The sequence below is a fragment of the Podarcis erhardii genome, assembly GCF_964252035.2.
Source record: "Podarcis erhardii genome assembly, chromosome: 3".
NCBI lineage: Eukaryota > Metazoa > Chordata > Lepidosauria > Squamata > Lacertidae > Podarcis > Podarcis erhardii.
This window is the reverse complement of record NC_138507.1, coordinates 63,208,218-63,221,977: the sequence shown is the minus strand read 5'-3', so window position 1 is coordinate 63,221,977 and position 13,760 is coordinate 63,208,218. Positions and strand designations below refer to the sequence as shown.

Below are 13,760 nucleotides of genomic sequence, written 5' to 3'. Positions count from 1 at the left end.
AGGTTGTATAACTGCTTTTTACTAGCCACCAAATTCAATTAAAAGCCTCTCGTCTAAGATATTTGTATAATGTGTGAACCTTTTCCCAGAGTACTGCAAGCTGCAAATGAAATTGGATAATGAATTTGTCTTCAGATGTAGCTGACTGAACCTTTTTTTTAAAAAAAAAAAAACCCTTTAAAAATAGAGCGAGTGAAGGGGGGAGAGGGAGAGATTGATGAATCTAACTGGCTACTCTAGGGAGCAGAATGACTGCTGTGTAGTGTCACACAGCTACTAATCCTTCAGAATCAAGTGGAACAGCATTGGAGAGAAAAAGAGACTGAAACAGAAGCCTTTCATGTCTGACTTCATAGGTCATCCACCCCATGCTATGTGCTTTTTTCCTGTGAATCTCTCAGCTAAGTACTTCCAGCAACAGCAGTTCAAGAACACTGAACAAGAAAAATCAACAAAGTACAAGACACAATGAACCATCTAGAAATACCACTTAGCTGGCACACTGCAAAACCCAGCACTGGGTAGCAGCTCTCTTTGCTGTAAACAACTCATTACAGCATCCATTTTGAACAAAACGGGGAGCGTTCAAGATTCACCATCCTTGAGAATCATACATAATAAGACTAGAGTTAAATTTCGCAGGAGAAAATTAGGTCTATGTAAAATATAGATTGTCAGATTATGAGACAGGAAATGTTCCCTGCTGGAAACCCTGCACTGCCACTACTAATCAGCTGTAGACAATACTGAGCTAAATGGACCAATTGTTTGACTCTGTTTGAAGTAGCTTCTTTATTGTAGCATTGCTTTGTTCCCATGTAGTATGCATGTTCTGCTTCTTTTAGCCTCCTTTTCTGTTGCTACAGGCTTGCAGGTTTCTGGGTCATAGTTAATCATGCAAATTTTTTGAATAATGATCATCATTAGATGAGACTGGACACCAGGTGTGGTATCCACTTGGGCCGTGTAACCCCTGTGTGGCAAAGTAATACAAGCACAGTACCATTTGTGTGATCAGATTTGTAATACATTTTGCTCTGCTCCTCCTTGCTGGAGTGGAGCAAATGGCAAAAAATAAGAACTTGCGCTATCTTAGACATGTAGCCCACAATGGAAAGCGTTTGCTTGCCATCTACCCTCAAATGGTATAAGGCAGCTTCCTATTTTCATGTCTAAAGGACCAATATGAAATTACTTGGGTGCTTCGACAGTGAGATAAAGCCCTCTTCCATGGACCTCCACTATCTGAGATGTGGTAGTTGAGTACATGGAATAAATCTGCTCCCTGGCCCCCACCATCTGACTTTGCTTGCACACCTTCAGACCTTGATTCATTAAAAAGTCTGCATTTTCAAATGTTCAATTGTGTGCCCAACTTCTGCACTTAGCTAGTTCTGTTCCTTGGAGAAGACGACACCAAGCCCCACTGGATCCTTGGGGTGGAGAACCTGTGGCCCTTCTGATGTTGCTAGACTACCAGTACCATGAACCATGCTGACTGGGGCTGGTGGGAGATGGAGTCTAGCAATATCTGGACAGGCTCAAGTTCCCCATGTGTTGTGCAAGGCTGCCCCCTGCCCCAGTCCAACAGCATTTTACAGTGTGATAAAGCAAGCTCCCCCAACCTGCTACCCCCCAATGTGTTGGACTACAACTCTCATCATCCCTGACCCTAGGTATTGTTGGCTGGGGCTTTAGTCCAAAACAGCTAAAAGGCACCAGGTTGCAAAAGACTGCGGGAAACTGAGGCAGAACCAAATTCTCACTCAGTTAAAGACTCAAGATGTGGAAGACTCTTATTACCCATATAGGAATGAGCTAACAAAAATAATTTTTGTTAATGACTGCATTGTTTAAATTGCTGTTGTAAATTATATCAAATTATTTGCAAAAACTTCAAACAGCTTTACAAAGGATTTTATCTTAGTCCTATCAAATGTTCTCACTTTCAGGAGTATAGATTGTTATCGCCTTTTTTCACTTTTTTGTTCTAGCAAATAATTCCTTCTGTCTTCGGCTCTCGATTTTGTCCTTATCATCACCCTCACTAACACATTAATGAAAGTCATATTAACTCTTTTTTCTTTTATTTGTATTCACTTTACTGAAAAACTTGCCTTTGATCTGCATCGAGTTGCACTAATGATTTTGCCACAAACAAAATCACATTATGCTGTTAGCAGATTTAAATGTTAATAACTTATGGCTGATCAAACCACACTGACAAAAAAGCCCAGCCAGTGGAATTTTCAGCCACGGAATACTTGTAATAAATTTATTAAACGTTAAGGGAGCTAATTAATGAATACTGTATCAGAATTATAGATGAATAATGGCTTGACTATCTTGAAGAAACAGGTCATTAATAAAGTTTGCATGCGGTTTCTGATGAACACGAGGAAATTTTAAACAGAAAAAGTTAAGGTTACTGTTTAGGGGTTAAGATAAGGTATCCAATTGTCTATGTTGTTGTTGTTGTTTTACTTTTATGTTGTTACTTTTGTTGTTGTTACTTTTGTTATTTAACAATGAATTGTTATTTAACAATGAATTGATTTCCTTTCCTATCTCCTACATTACATAAACCAGACATATCTAATTTCACATGAGTAAAAAATATATATAGCAATATCAAACATCAACTTCTATTTTGAAATGTCTCTATTTTGTTTTGGTGCCCCTACTTTGCAGGTGTCCTAAACACACGTTTAATTTCCCTATAGGGTAATCCAAGGCATCACCATTCACTTTTGGCTTCTTCTGAATGAAAACAACAAAGAGGAAAAATAAAATACAGTAAACACCACACAAACAGTATCCCTCCATAATCTCAGGGTTTATAAGGACAGTTTGGGAACTGAGGCCTGAAAACACTGAATTCTCCAGGATGACAAAGAACACCAGGCCAGCATACAGCAGCCAACTGACCCTGTCTCACTTTTGTGGGATATTTAAAACACAGTCAAACCAACAGTTCATGTTTTGCTAGATAAGCACCTGATAGGAGCTGAAGCTCAGAGTTTTCCTGTAAGCTTGCTAGACAGAACTCTGTGAGAGACACTCCCACTGTGCATTGACAGGGGTAGGGCGTAGCTACATATTCTCCTACCTGCCTGGGCACACTGGGCACAACCCTTCCTCTTTCCATCTCTTTCTGTTCTGCCAACAATGTGAGAACATCTGCCATGTCTGAGCTCCACATTTTAAGCTAGAATCAAGTATGTCTTTGTAACTGAATTAACATTTTAAGCCTGCTTGAACAAAGCTGCTGTATCTGTTACTCTTCAACAGGTATTCCGAATGAGTAAGTGGTATTTTTACATTTTACTGTTGTTGTTTTAATGAGGAGATAAGGGGTAAATATCAGGAAAATCCAGTATGCCTTAAAGCATCCTGGATTACTTAAACTAAAAAGCTAAAACTAGCCTATATAAGCTTCCTTTTAAGTTGCAGAGGGATGGCACTCTGCTGAACTCACAAACATAAGGAAAGAAGGCTAATATCTAATAAATATATCCTCTACTAGCCTTTATTCACATCCCAACATTTTTCATATAATCTCAGTCCTAGTCCATGTCTTTTTGTGATCGTGACAGTTTTAAGGGGGTATCAGACACATTCTCTCTCTCTCTCTCTCTCTCTCTCCCTCCCTCCCTCCCTCTCTCTCTCTCCCACACACCCAGATGCCTGGGAATCACAAGATGGGAGAATAATGTTGCACTCAGGTCCTGCTTGCTTGCAGGCTTCCTATAGGCATTTGGTTTGGTGCCGCGAAAACAGAATGCTCAGCTAGATCCAGGAGGGCTCTTTTAAGAGGAGCCTCTTCTTAAGGAGCAATAGCAGCAAGGAAAAAGCTGGCACTGGAAAAGGAAAGTCTCTTTTTCCCCATTTGCTGCATTGAAAGTGCTGCTCTCATGTTGCCTACAGTAGCCCGGAGGTAAGGCCAGCTCCATTAGCATCTTCTAGAATTACTGCAGAACACAATTAAGAAAAATTGTAATAACAAGGAGTAAACATAAATGAAAATGAAGCACAATGCACATCTCTAATTATGCTGATTTGTCCTGGTTCCTTCCCACTGGCTTTGGGAACCAGACTCAACTTCCTAGCAGGAGAAGCAGCAGTAATAGGAAATAACAGCTCACTCATTAAACTAAATATTTGAAGATGATCTGCGGGCTGCTACATTAGCGTATCTTGCTATAGAATTTATTATCATTTTAGGGTTTTTTTATCAGGGCTCGTGGTCCATTTGTTGAAGAATGCATAAGCAAGAAAATGAAACTAAGCATCCATTTTTAAAATTGTTGTTTTCACTAAACCATTCCTGGGCGTTTTTTTTTTTTTTTGTTTTGTTTTTTTTACTTTGTTGGTAAACTTTTCATGCTGCCCCTCATCCCACTTCATCTGAATTTGACCTTGCTTAAAAGAACAGTACATGTTTCATATTCCATTATTTTTTATCCCACAGCTTTAATATATAGCATCATAGCTATTTGCCATATACATCATGCAAGCAATGATAAATCTCTTCCGGAAAGATCAAGGCTGGCTAATTTCTTTAGTGTTTGGTTTGGTCTCTTTCTTGCATTAACAGCGGCCATTGTCCTACCCTACTGGTAGAGCTGTCAGAGGACAATCCTGTTGGAAGAAGTCTTCTGTTTGAAATGCTGTCCACTGAAAGCCTGTTTTCAAGACAATGAGCCACAATAAGGTGGATCAGGGCCCTTGAAGTTTCCTATCTTTTCCAAGTACTGAGTGGGCACATATAGCACTTGGTCACAGACATACTTAAAATGGTGAAATGTATTTCTGTTGAAATTACAGGCATTACATTACTTCTTAATTCTCATATCTACATATAAATTAGCATATGCAAATGGCTCCCCAACTGGAAGAGCATTCTAGTACAGGATATGAGGAATATGAGTTTGGATTTGATATTCCGCCTTTCACTCCCTTTAAGGAGTCTCAAAGCGGCTAACATTCTCCTTTCCCTTCCTCCCCCACAACAAACACTCTGTGAGGTGAGTGGGGCTGAGAGATTTCAAAGAAGTGTGACTGACCCAAGGTCACCCAGCAGCTGCATGTGGAGGAGCGGAGACGCAAACTCAGTTCACCAGATTACGAGACTACCGCTCTTAACCACTACACCACACTGGCTCTCCAGAGCTGGGGACAGGGGCATAGCACTCACTTTGGGGACAGGGGCATGGCATTCACTTTGGGTTCAACTATTTGTAATGAGTGCAAAGTGAGCTACCTTATCAGCCATGTAGGGGGAGTTATGTAAGGGGGTATCCACACCAACACCAGTCTATGGGAAGTGCAACTCATGCATACCTCCCTTCCTTTTTAAAAAAAAGATATTATGCAATTTAGACTTCTAAAAGATTGGATGCTCCAGTTCATATTTTGTTTTTCATCCCTCTTCTGCAAGGCTGATAAGCACAGAAGATTTTAAGGTATACAAGCTGGGGTCCTTCTCAGCTTGTATACCTTAAAAGGTATTTCTGTTGCATGTTTGAACAGCACCAATTGCCCAAACACCATCATGTTCTACTTCAAGCAGCATTCACAGCCCTCATTTGTGCATACAGAGTAAAAAGATGAGGTGGCAAGTTGGTTTGGTTATTTTGAAGCCAACAGAGATTATTTTTACATTTGTGTCATTTAGTGAGCACTTGGGCCCTTATCCCAGTACCCTGGAAGTAATTTCCATTACAATCAATGGGCTTTATTTCCAATGAATGTGTTCAAGCCTGGGGTGTTAAATGTTAAGGATCTCCATCTTACTTGTTACTATTATTAATTATAATGCATTTCAAAATTCTATACACTGAGTCCGCTTTTGTGTCTGAATTCTTTTCCTTTTTCTTTTAAACCACACTGACACACAGAAACAGGCTCATGCAACTTGACTGATATTGCATATTTGTGCAGTCTATTGTGCTGGGCAATCTATTTATGGCATAATGGAAAAAAAGAACTAGACTGATGGGAGGTGAGTGCTTGGCAGTTGCAGATGCAATCTCACAATCATTATTCCAGTCATGAACAATCTGACAAAATGCAGTAAAAACAAGGATGTACAGGCTTGTGTTATTTTGTTATGAACTAGGACATTCAAAAGCAGCCTAAGGAAGGAGAAAACCCAACTCCCAATGAGTTCTAAAGAAATCAGGCTGCTTAATCCACTCCCCAACCCAGAAAGCAAAATCTCAATGCATTCTTTTTGAATTCCAGTCGAGGTATATTCCTCTGTGATTATCTTTTGCACAATTCAGGGAGAACAGGATACTAAGCATGGACCTGTGAAATCTGGGTTCAATCCAACCATTTTAAAAATTGACTTTGTAGTTGAGATAGCTCCTTCCTCTCCTGTGCTGCTATGGGAGCCTTAGTAAGTTTATTTACAAATATGTCCTAATGATTCAAAGGTTTGGCCACATATGTAGCTCATTGCTGTACATACTTACACAGATATAAGAAATTGTGCAAAAGATTGCAACCTTAAATACAACTCCTTTTTCCATAAAAAAGAACAGTGGCCTACTTTGCAAGTTTATTGTTTGAAAGAATAAAAAAAAAATTAAATCTTTTTGCAAGCTGAACAGCAATAAAGATATGCCATTATCCAACATATTCCTTGGGAGAAGAAAAGCATTTCAATTCTACCTTTCAGTTGACTTTAAACTTGTCAAGATCTGTCAATACTGCTGTCAATGTCATGATGACCTTGTTTTTCGGCATCCAAATAATACAGTTAACACACACTTTTACATTGCTCTGACCATATGAACAGTTAGATGGGAAAATATAATTTAGAGCTCTGGAATAACAGCTTTTCGGTAACTGGTTTAAAACTCCTTCTGATCTATCAGTGTGGGAGTCTGATCTTAGGTAATGCAAAGCTGAGATATTTCAAATGCAAATGAGTATTCTCAGCAAAGTAAGTTTTACAGTAATACTACAAAGCAATGCAATCAGACCGATGAGATGGAAGTCATCGGAGGTCATCTGCTGGAAGAAAGCAGGCCTATAAATGCAGGCAGCAGATCTCCAGAGAGCAACTTGAACAGCTTCCCACAAGGTGGCTCCCCCTAGTTTCATCTTTCACTTCCATTTCATATATAGAGCACCCTGTAGAACATTTATCTCAGACACTATGCATGCAAGTGAATTGCCCATTCAGGAAAATATCCATAGATATAAGGACCTCCCCCCAGTTCCCTTACCATTCATTTATTCACAGCAGTCAAGGTGGCCAACCCAGAAGGATATATTTGTCTGTGATGGATGGAGCTGGTGATAAGTGTAGTCCAAAGCATATGAAGCCAACCAGGATGGAGAAGGAAGGACTTAGGGTATCTTGCCCATTGTGGGAATGTTTAGGAAATGACCGTGATGACTTCTTCCTCTATAGTTGGTTTTAAGATGGAGTAGGAAGATCTTTTTTCTAACTTCTTTTAGTCATTAATAGCTGTACTAAATCAACAACTCAGCAGGGATAAGGCAATTTTCTTTCTTGACGAAACCTTTGCTTTCATTGCTCTCTGAAAGCAAGACAAGGTCTATTAAAATAACATTAAGGGAAGAGCTGCCAGCTCAAATTAGGAAAGTTTCAAACATCTTGAAACAGAGGGGGGGATATGATTAACAGGCTGATCGGATAAGTAAGGAGGAGGAACAACTAGCATGAACAACCTTCGTGCTTAATTATATCTTCCTTCCTCTCTTTCAGTTTAGCCGCTTTAATTACATGTGTTTCGGAATATAAACATATGTTCATTGTGCACACACATTCACACTCTTTATTATAATGGGCATCGCCTCAATTTTGTTTTGTTTTTAACCCAACAACTCTAAAGCTTCATTCTATTGCCTTCCCACCCACCCGAAAAAATGCATGTGCCAGAAAAATAAGCATTTTCAAAGACAGTTACAACCTAACCCTGAACACCCACACTTAAATCGAATGCACACAAGGCTAAAAGTGTGCAAGACAGAGTCCCTGATGATTTTGCTTCCTTCTCCACCGTGAGAAAAGGCAGAGATCGGCCATCCTAGAAGGGGGCAGCATTCAAGGGATGCAGTGGCGGAGAGCAGGTGGGGGCATGTCTAGTGTGCATCCCGGGGGCATGGTGTGCACCCTGGGGGTGTGGCACACCACCCACAGGGATGTGGTGCCCAGCAGGGGGGGCAGCCACCATGGCACCCCACCAGGATTGTGGTGCTGGGGGCAGTGCGCTCCCCCTGCCCCCTTCTTCCTCCGCCAGTGAGTGGATGGACAGCGCCCACCAACCTGAAATTATGAACAGAGCTCTGACATTGGTGAAACAGATCCAGTGCTGGATCCCACCACTCTGATGGTGACAGCTCCTCCAATGCTGTGGTCCAACTGATGGGGCTCTCGTGTTAAAAAGGCTAAGAAGGAAACTGCTGGCATCCAAATGACCCCAAGCCCTTCCAATACCTTGCCATGCCTCCACCAATCAGAGAGAAATTTGGAAATGCTTCTGAGCATGTCTAAACCTCTGTCCCCCACTAAAAGAAATTGTTTTTGTATAATTGGAGACACTCCAATTTGAGTGTTCCTCTGCCCCCCCCACACCCTTCTGCTCTGCTGCACACACACACAAACATCCTTAGGATTTCCTAAAACTAAAAGTGTCTATGTTATGTTGCAGTGCTAAGCACAAAGCACATTCCACTGAAATCAACTGAATCCACTTCAACCAAAAAGAAATTGAATCTATTTCCAGCTAAATTGTCAGACCACAGCCAAAGGTCATCTAGCCCAACCTCCTGCCAAACAATATTTTCCTGTAGTCAATTGAGTGAGAGAATGGACAGGCTGGAGAATAATGCTGTGCTCACAGTTGGAGGTACTGTCTTCAGATTCAGAGCAGCATTGTGGCAACCATTTTCAGTGCCAGGACTCAGCTCTGTAGTATACAGACCTGAAACAAAGATTTTTTTAATATATATATTTATTAAGTTTTACATAACAAATTTAAATTCAAACTAATCATCCACATCATCATTTAGGATTCCATTGACTTCCCTCCACCCTTCATATGTGGTGGATGTGCAAGATAACAAAAGCATTCTGGGAAATCATTTACCATAAACAAATATTTCTTTTGAAAATGTGCAGAGTGCAGTTTCCTTCTAAATGAGGCACTATTGTAGGGCAGGTTTTCAGATCAGAGATTGCACCTTTCTTACAAGGTTCAGAGCTTCAAAACAACTGTCTTTTGTTTAACAAAGTCCAGACGCACCATTTAAGAATATGAAACCAATTCTGGTACACTGCTGGTTTTTGTGCCTTGTCATGGAATTTGTTCCTCTCCAGGCTCTATGCCCCTGCCATCCACTTTTCTTTTCAATGTGGGCTTGAGCCCAACTTTGAGCAATAGATTCCTGCATTGCAGGGGGTTGGTCTAAATGACCCTCGTGGTCCCTTCCAGCTCTAAAGTTCCGTGATTTTATGATTCTGCCTTAAACCAAAAGGTGGTGTGGTTGTTGTTCCTGAGGCCACAGTATTTGATTCAGAACTACAGGCTTCCTAGAATACTATGTTAACTAATTTAATAAAACACTGCCAGTCATCCAAAGAGCTCATATCAGCAATCTCCTCTTCCTCATAACCACTGAAACAGTCACTGCCCCAGTAGCTTCATGTCCAAGCAAGGATCTGAGCTTACATTTCCCAGTGCAAGTCCCACACCCCATCCACTAAATTTCCCTGCCTCTTGAGGCTTCTGTGTTGCTGGTATATATGTTAATGTAACATAGTTTTGGCCCCTTGATCTTTTCCTTATGAATGAATGTCTTCAACACATGTGTGTTTATGTTGAAATCAATTCCAGTTATCAAACACAATAAACCCAGTAAGTGTTCCAGAAAAACATATTCTGGCAAAAGAAAAAAAAAAAGGAATTTGTTAGATTGTTGATTTTCTTCCCCATCTCCTGCAGGCTGAAGACTTCAAAAAAAAAAAAAAAGAAAGAAAGAAAGAAAGAAAGAAAGAAAGAAAGAAAGAGAAAAAAGGTTACAAAACATTGCTATTTTTTAAGATCCTTAAAACTCAAGAGCGGCTTCCGTCACCACCTGACAGAAGAGAGGCACACATTTTCAATCTGTTGGAAATAATTGTGTGGAAAAACTCATTCAGTGGCTTCCAGACAAAATCCAATCAGTGTAATGGTTTTTGAGAACGAGGAACTGTATTCACATTTCATTCATGTAAAGAATGAGATAATAGAGGACTTTCATGGTGGATGAGCACCCTGCAGGTAGTGCAGTTTGCTATACTGTATGCAGGGCCTTGCTGGGTCCATCGCATAAAGAAAAATCTCTCTTAATTTGTCCCCATCCCTCAGGCATCAAATACATTTTCTTCCAAAATGAATGGACTGAAGCAAGGATTGACAGCATTTGCACTTCAATGAGATTCCCTGTGAATGACAGCTCTGTTGCTTTGGGAAAACCAGCTGTGATTCTAGCATTCCTTTAATGCAATAAAATTGATGTAACCTGCCGATACCTGGGTCCTTGTCATGAAACCTGGGTAATTATTTCCTAAATCAAAAAAGAGGGAGAGAAAAGGGCTTTTCACATTCACCGTGCTCACTGTCTTCAGCTAATAAAAGGTTTAATTGAAAGCTAATAATTTCAAATCCAGCACAGCAGAATTAAGGCCTCTAAAAGTAGCATCACGTTCACTCCAAGTACTGCTACTCTAGCTCAAGTTGCCTGAGATTTTCATTTTGAACAGTGTTCCCTTGCCCCTTGTAGCAATTTATTCTTTTCAGACACAATAAGCCTGCAACTTGTATGGGGGTTACCATAACCTCCAACATTTCTCCAATGAAAATAGGGACTTCCTAAGGAAAAGTGGGACATTCTGGCATCAAATCATAAACCAGAACAGCTTATCTAAATAAGCTGAAAAATAGGGACACTTGGAAGGTCTGAGTTACATTCCGGGATCACACCTAAAGCCAAAATCACATATAGTCAGAACACCTTGGGTCCAATGGCAGGTGGTATTACCAAAGTCTTTCTTCTCCAGATATCTACTTCCTTTCCACCCCCTTTTCATTTTTTTAAAAAAATCTTTTGCCAAGCGTGTAAAGCTGAATACACACAAGTTAAATATGTGTAAGTTGTGGGCTTACTGTACTCCAGGCAGGCCTGTGCAGGGGGGTGGGGCAGCCAAGTACACTTGCCCCAGGTCTTGGAGGGCTAAGCCAGCTTGGGGGTCCTGCCAGGGACTGGCTTCTCCTTCTCCTTCTCCTTTTTTTTAGTTTATAATTTTTTTCTAGCAAGACTCCTACCATGCTTCAGAGAATCAAGAAGAAAATATCACATGCAGCAGCAGCCTATCAGGAGCTTGTTTTGTTGCCCAAGCAGTACTGAAAAATAGAGAGGAGAGGTGTAAAGCAGTTGGCAAATCCCAGTGTATGGTTGCTGAGCTGTGTTCAGGTTGGCCGAGTAGAGCAGCCTTAAGGGGGGATTGTGGATTTGTTGTTGTTCTTATTTTTACTATGTAGTTTGTGGTTTTTAAATTGTAGTGTACCACCCTGAGATCTGCGGATAAAGGGTGCTATACAAATTTAGTAAATAGTAGCAACAATTGCATGTGAAGACCCCCCCCCCAAAAAAAAAACCACCCCCAAATGAAGACATAAAAGACACAGATTTTAGTTTAAGGGTTTTGGTGTTAAATTTTGTCCACAACTTTATTGATTACAGTATGTGAGTGGTTGCTTAGGCATTGGTTCCAGACTACCTGACCCTGTATGGTGACAGGAACAGGACTGACACTGGGCACCACCATATGTCAGTAAGGGAAAGCAACTTGGGGGAGCAAGAAATGGCTTTGATATCACAGCTCACCCCAGATGCCCCCAGGGTTCGGACAAAAGCAAGGCGAGCCCCTGGATTCCTTTAACGGAATTCCCTAGCAGCAGCAATGGAGGGGCAGGCACAGCCAACCACGTCCCCTTCCCACAACATCGAACCAAATGCCTAAACGCCAGCCTTACAAAGTTGTGACGATTTGCTACACGGTAGGCAAAAACCAAGTGGCACCAGCCAATCAGCAAAATAGCAAAATTCCTACCGGGCACGTGCTACAAAACAGACAACCCCTAGACAGGCATAGCAAGGCCATAAGAACAACCCTAAATATAGGGAGAGGAGGGCGGGTGATCCACTGCATGTTGCAAGAAAGTGAAACTCCCCAGTGACGTGCAGCAGCTTAAGTGGCCCCTCAGCAGCCAATAGCCAACCCAACTGACCAAATTTCTGCCCCAGCAACAGAGGGGCGACCAATGGGGTGCTGTAGCCATCCAAACGGTCCCACCCCACAACAGGGAGGCAGTTTCTGGTGATCTCACCACAACACGTGCCCTCCATGATGGAAGATCCGACTAATAAAGTTGTGGAAGTCCCAGTTATAAAGAGAATTACTGGAATTCATTGAACACATTTTATGAATGTGGTTTATACTTAATGACAAAAGGATACCCGGAACGGATTAAGTTTGTAAACCAAGGTACCACTGCATTGGTAATAATATTACAGTTGGATTTGCTTTATTTACTTGGCTTAACATTTCTACATGAATAGCACAGTTTATGTAAAAAATACCACAAAAAATACCAGGCTCCAGCATGCCTTTTTCCACAGTGCTTCCTGTTACTCCTCAGGGTCTAGATGTGTAGGTAGAGGGTAACCTTCCTGCCCATTGTTCTGCACAAAGATGATAGTCAATGACTAGGTACAGTCCATGGCCTAATACTTGGTTGTAATGGGTCTTATCTAGAAGAGGATTCCAGCAGATGGGCGACAAAGGACAGCTAGGGAAACAAAAATAAATGCAGTTTAGAAAAAGAACATCCAGTGGTTTGGCAACCCATCAACTCCATTTTAATCCCTTTAGCTTTGTGTTCATCACAGAGGCTATAAAAGGTAGCATACAGTGAAGAAAAAGAATTGCAGAAGAGTCAGCAAGAACGTTTTCAGATGGGACTTTTAAAGGTCACTAAAACATAAGGGTTTTAAAAGTCTTCTAGCAAGTCATGGAAACTAGAGCTTCAGTTTCCTGTGAACATTTCTGGCATTCCTGAAAAATGCCTCCCTTCTAAAATGCTCTTAAAAAATAAATAAATCCCCTCATTTTTAAAACTAAAAATAAATGGCAGTAAATTGTAATACAAGCTTATAATTGTTTGTGTTAATCCATAACATAAGTGAGATGCAGAGGTTAAAAAACATACTGTACAGAGTAAATGCCATATGCTTTATACAAGGGAGGAGGGAAACTGAAGAGAAGTAGTGAACATTTGCCGTCATCTATTACCCATCTCCCAGCAAGTTATATGGTTGCACTTTATTATTCCAATCCATAATAAACAATGACAATCTATCAATAAAGCTCTTACTCCCTTGCCAACCTTCTCTGTTTTTGATCCTGTCCGTCAGCTTCAGCATGTATCCCATATCTCATTCAACCATCTTCTTGTGTCAGAGATTCTTTCTGTTCCCACTTTTGGCAGACTGCCATCCTGACAGCCGTAAATACATAAGTAAGCATTTCTCTATTCACCCTGTTTACTTCATTTTCTGTGTTACCAAACAAAATGATTAATGGGGCCTGCTTTGTTACAACCTGTCATTTCCTTGGTGTTCACCAACACTAACTCCCAGAACAACTTAGTAAGCATACACCAAACGTGATATTTGCA

General features: G+C 40.8%; 1 long non-coding RNA gene across 3 annotated transcripts in view; it reads right to left on the bottom strand.

Moving 5' to 3' along the window:
* Positions 1–13,760, bottom strand: part of LOC309338288 — a 113,810-nt gene that overhangs the window by 59,300 nt on the left and 40,750 nt on the right. For all 3 annotated transcript variants that reach the window (XR_014154838.1, XR_014154839.1, XR_014154840.1), the window contains one exon: positions 12,676–12,872. This is a non-coding gene — a long non-coding RNA (uncharacterized lncRNA). The remainder of the gene's footprint in view (positions 1–12,675; positions 12,873–13,760) is intronic.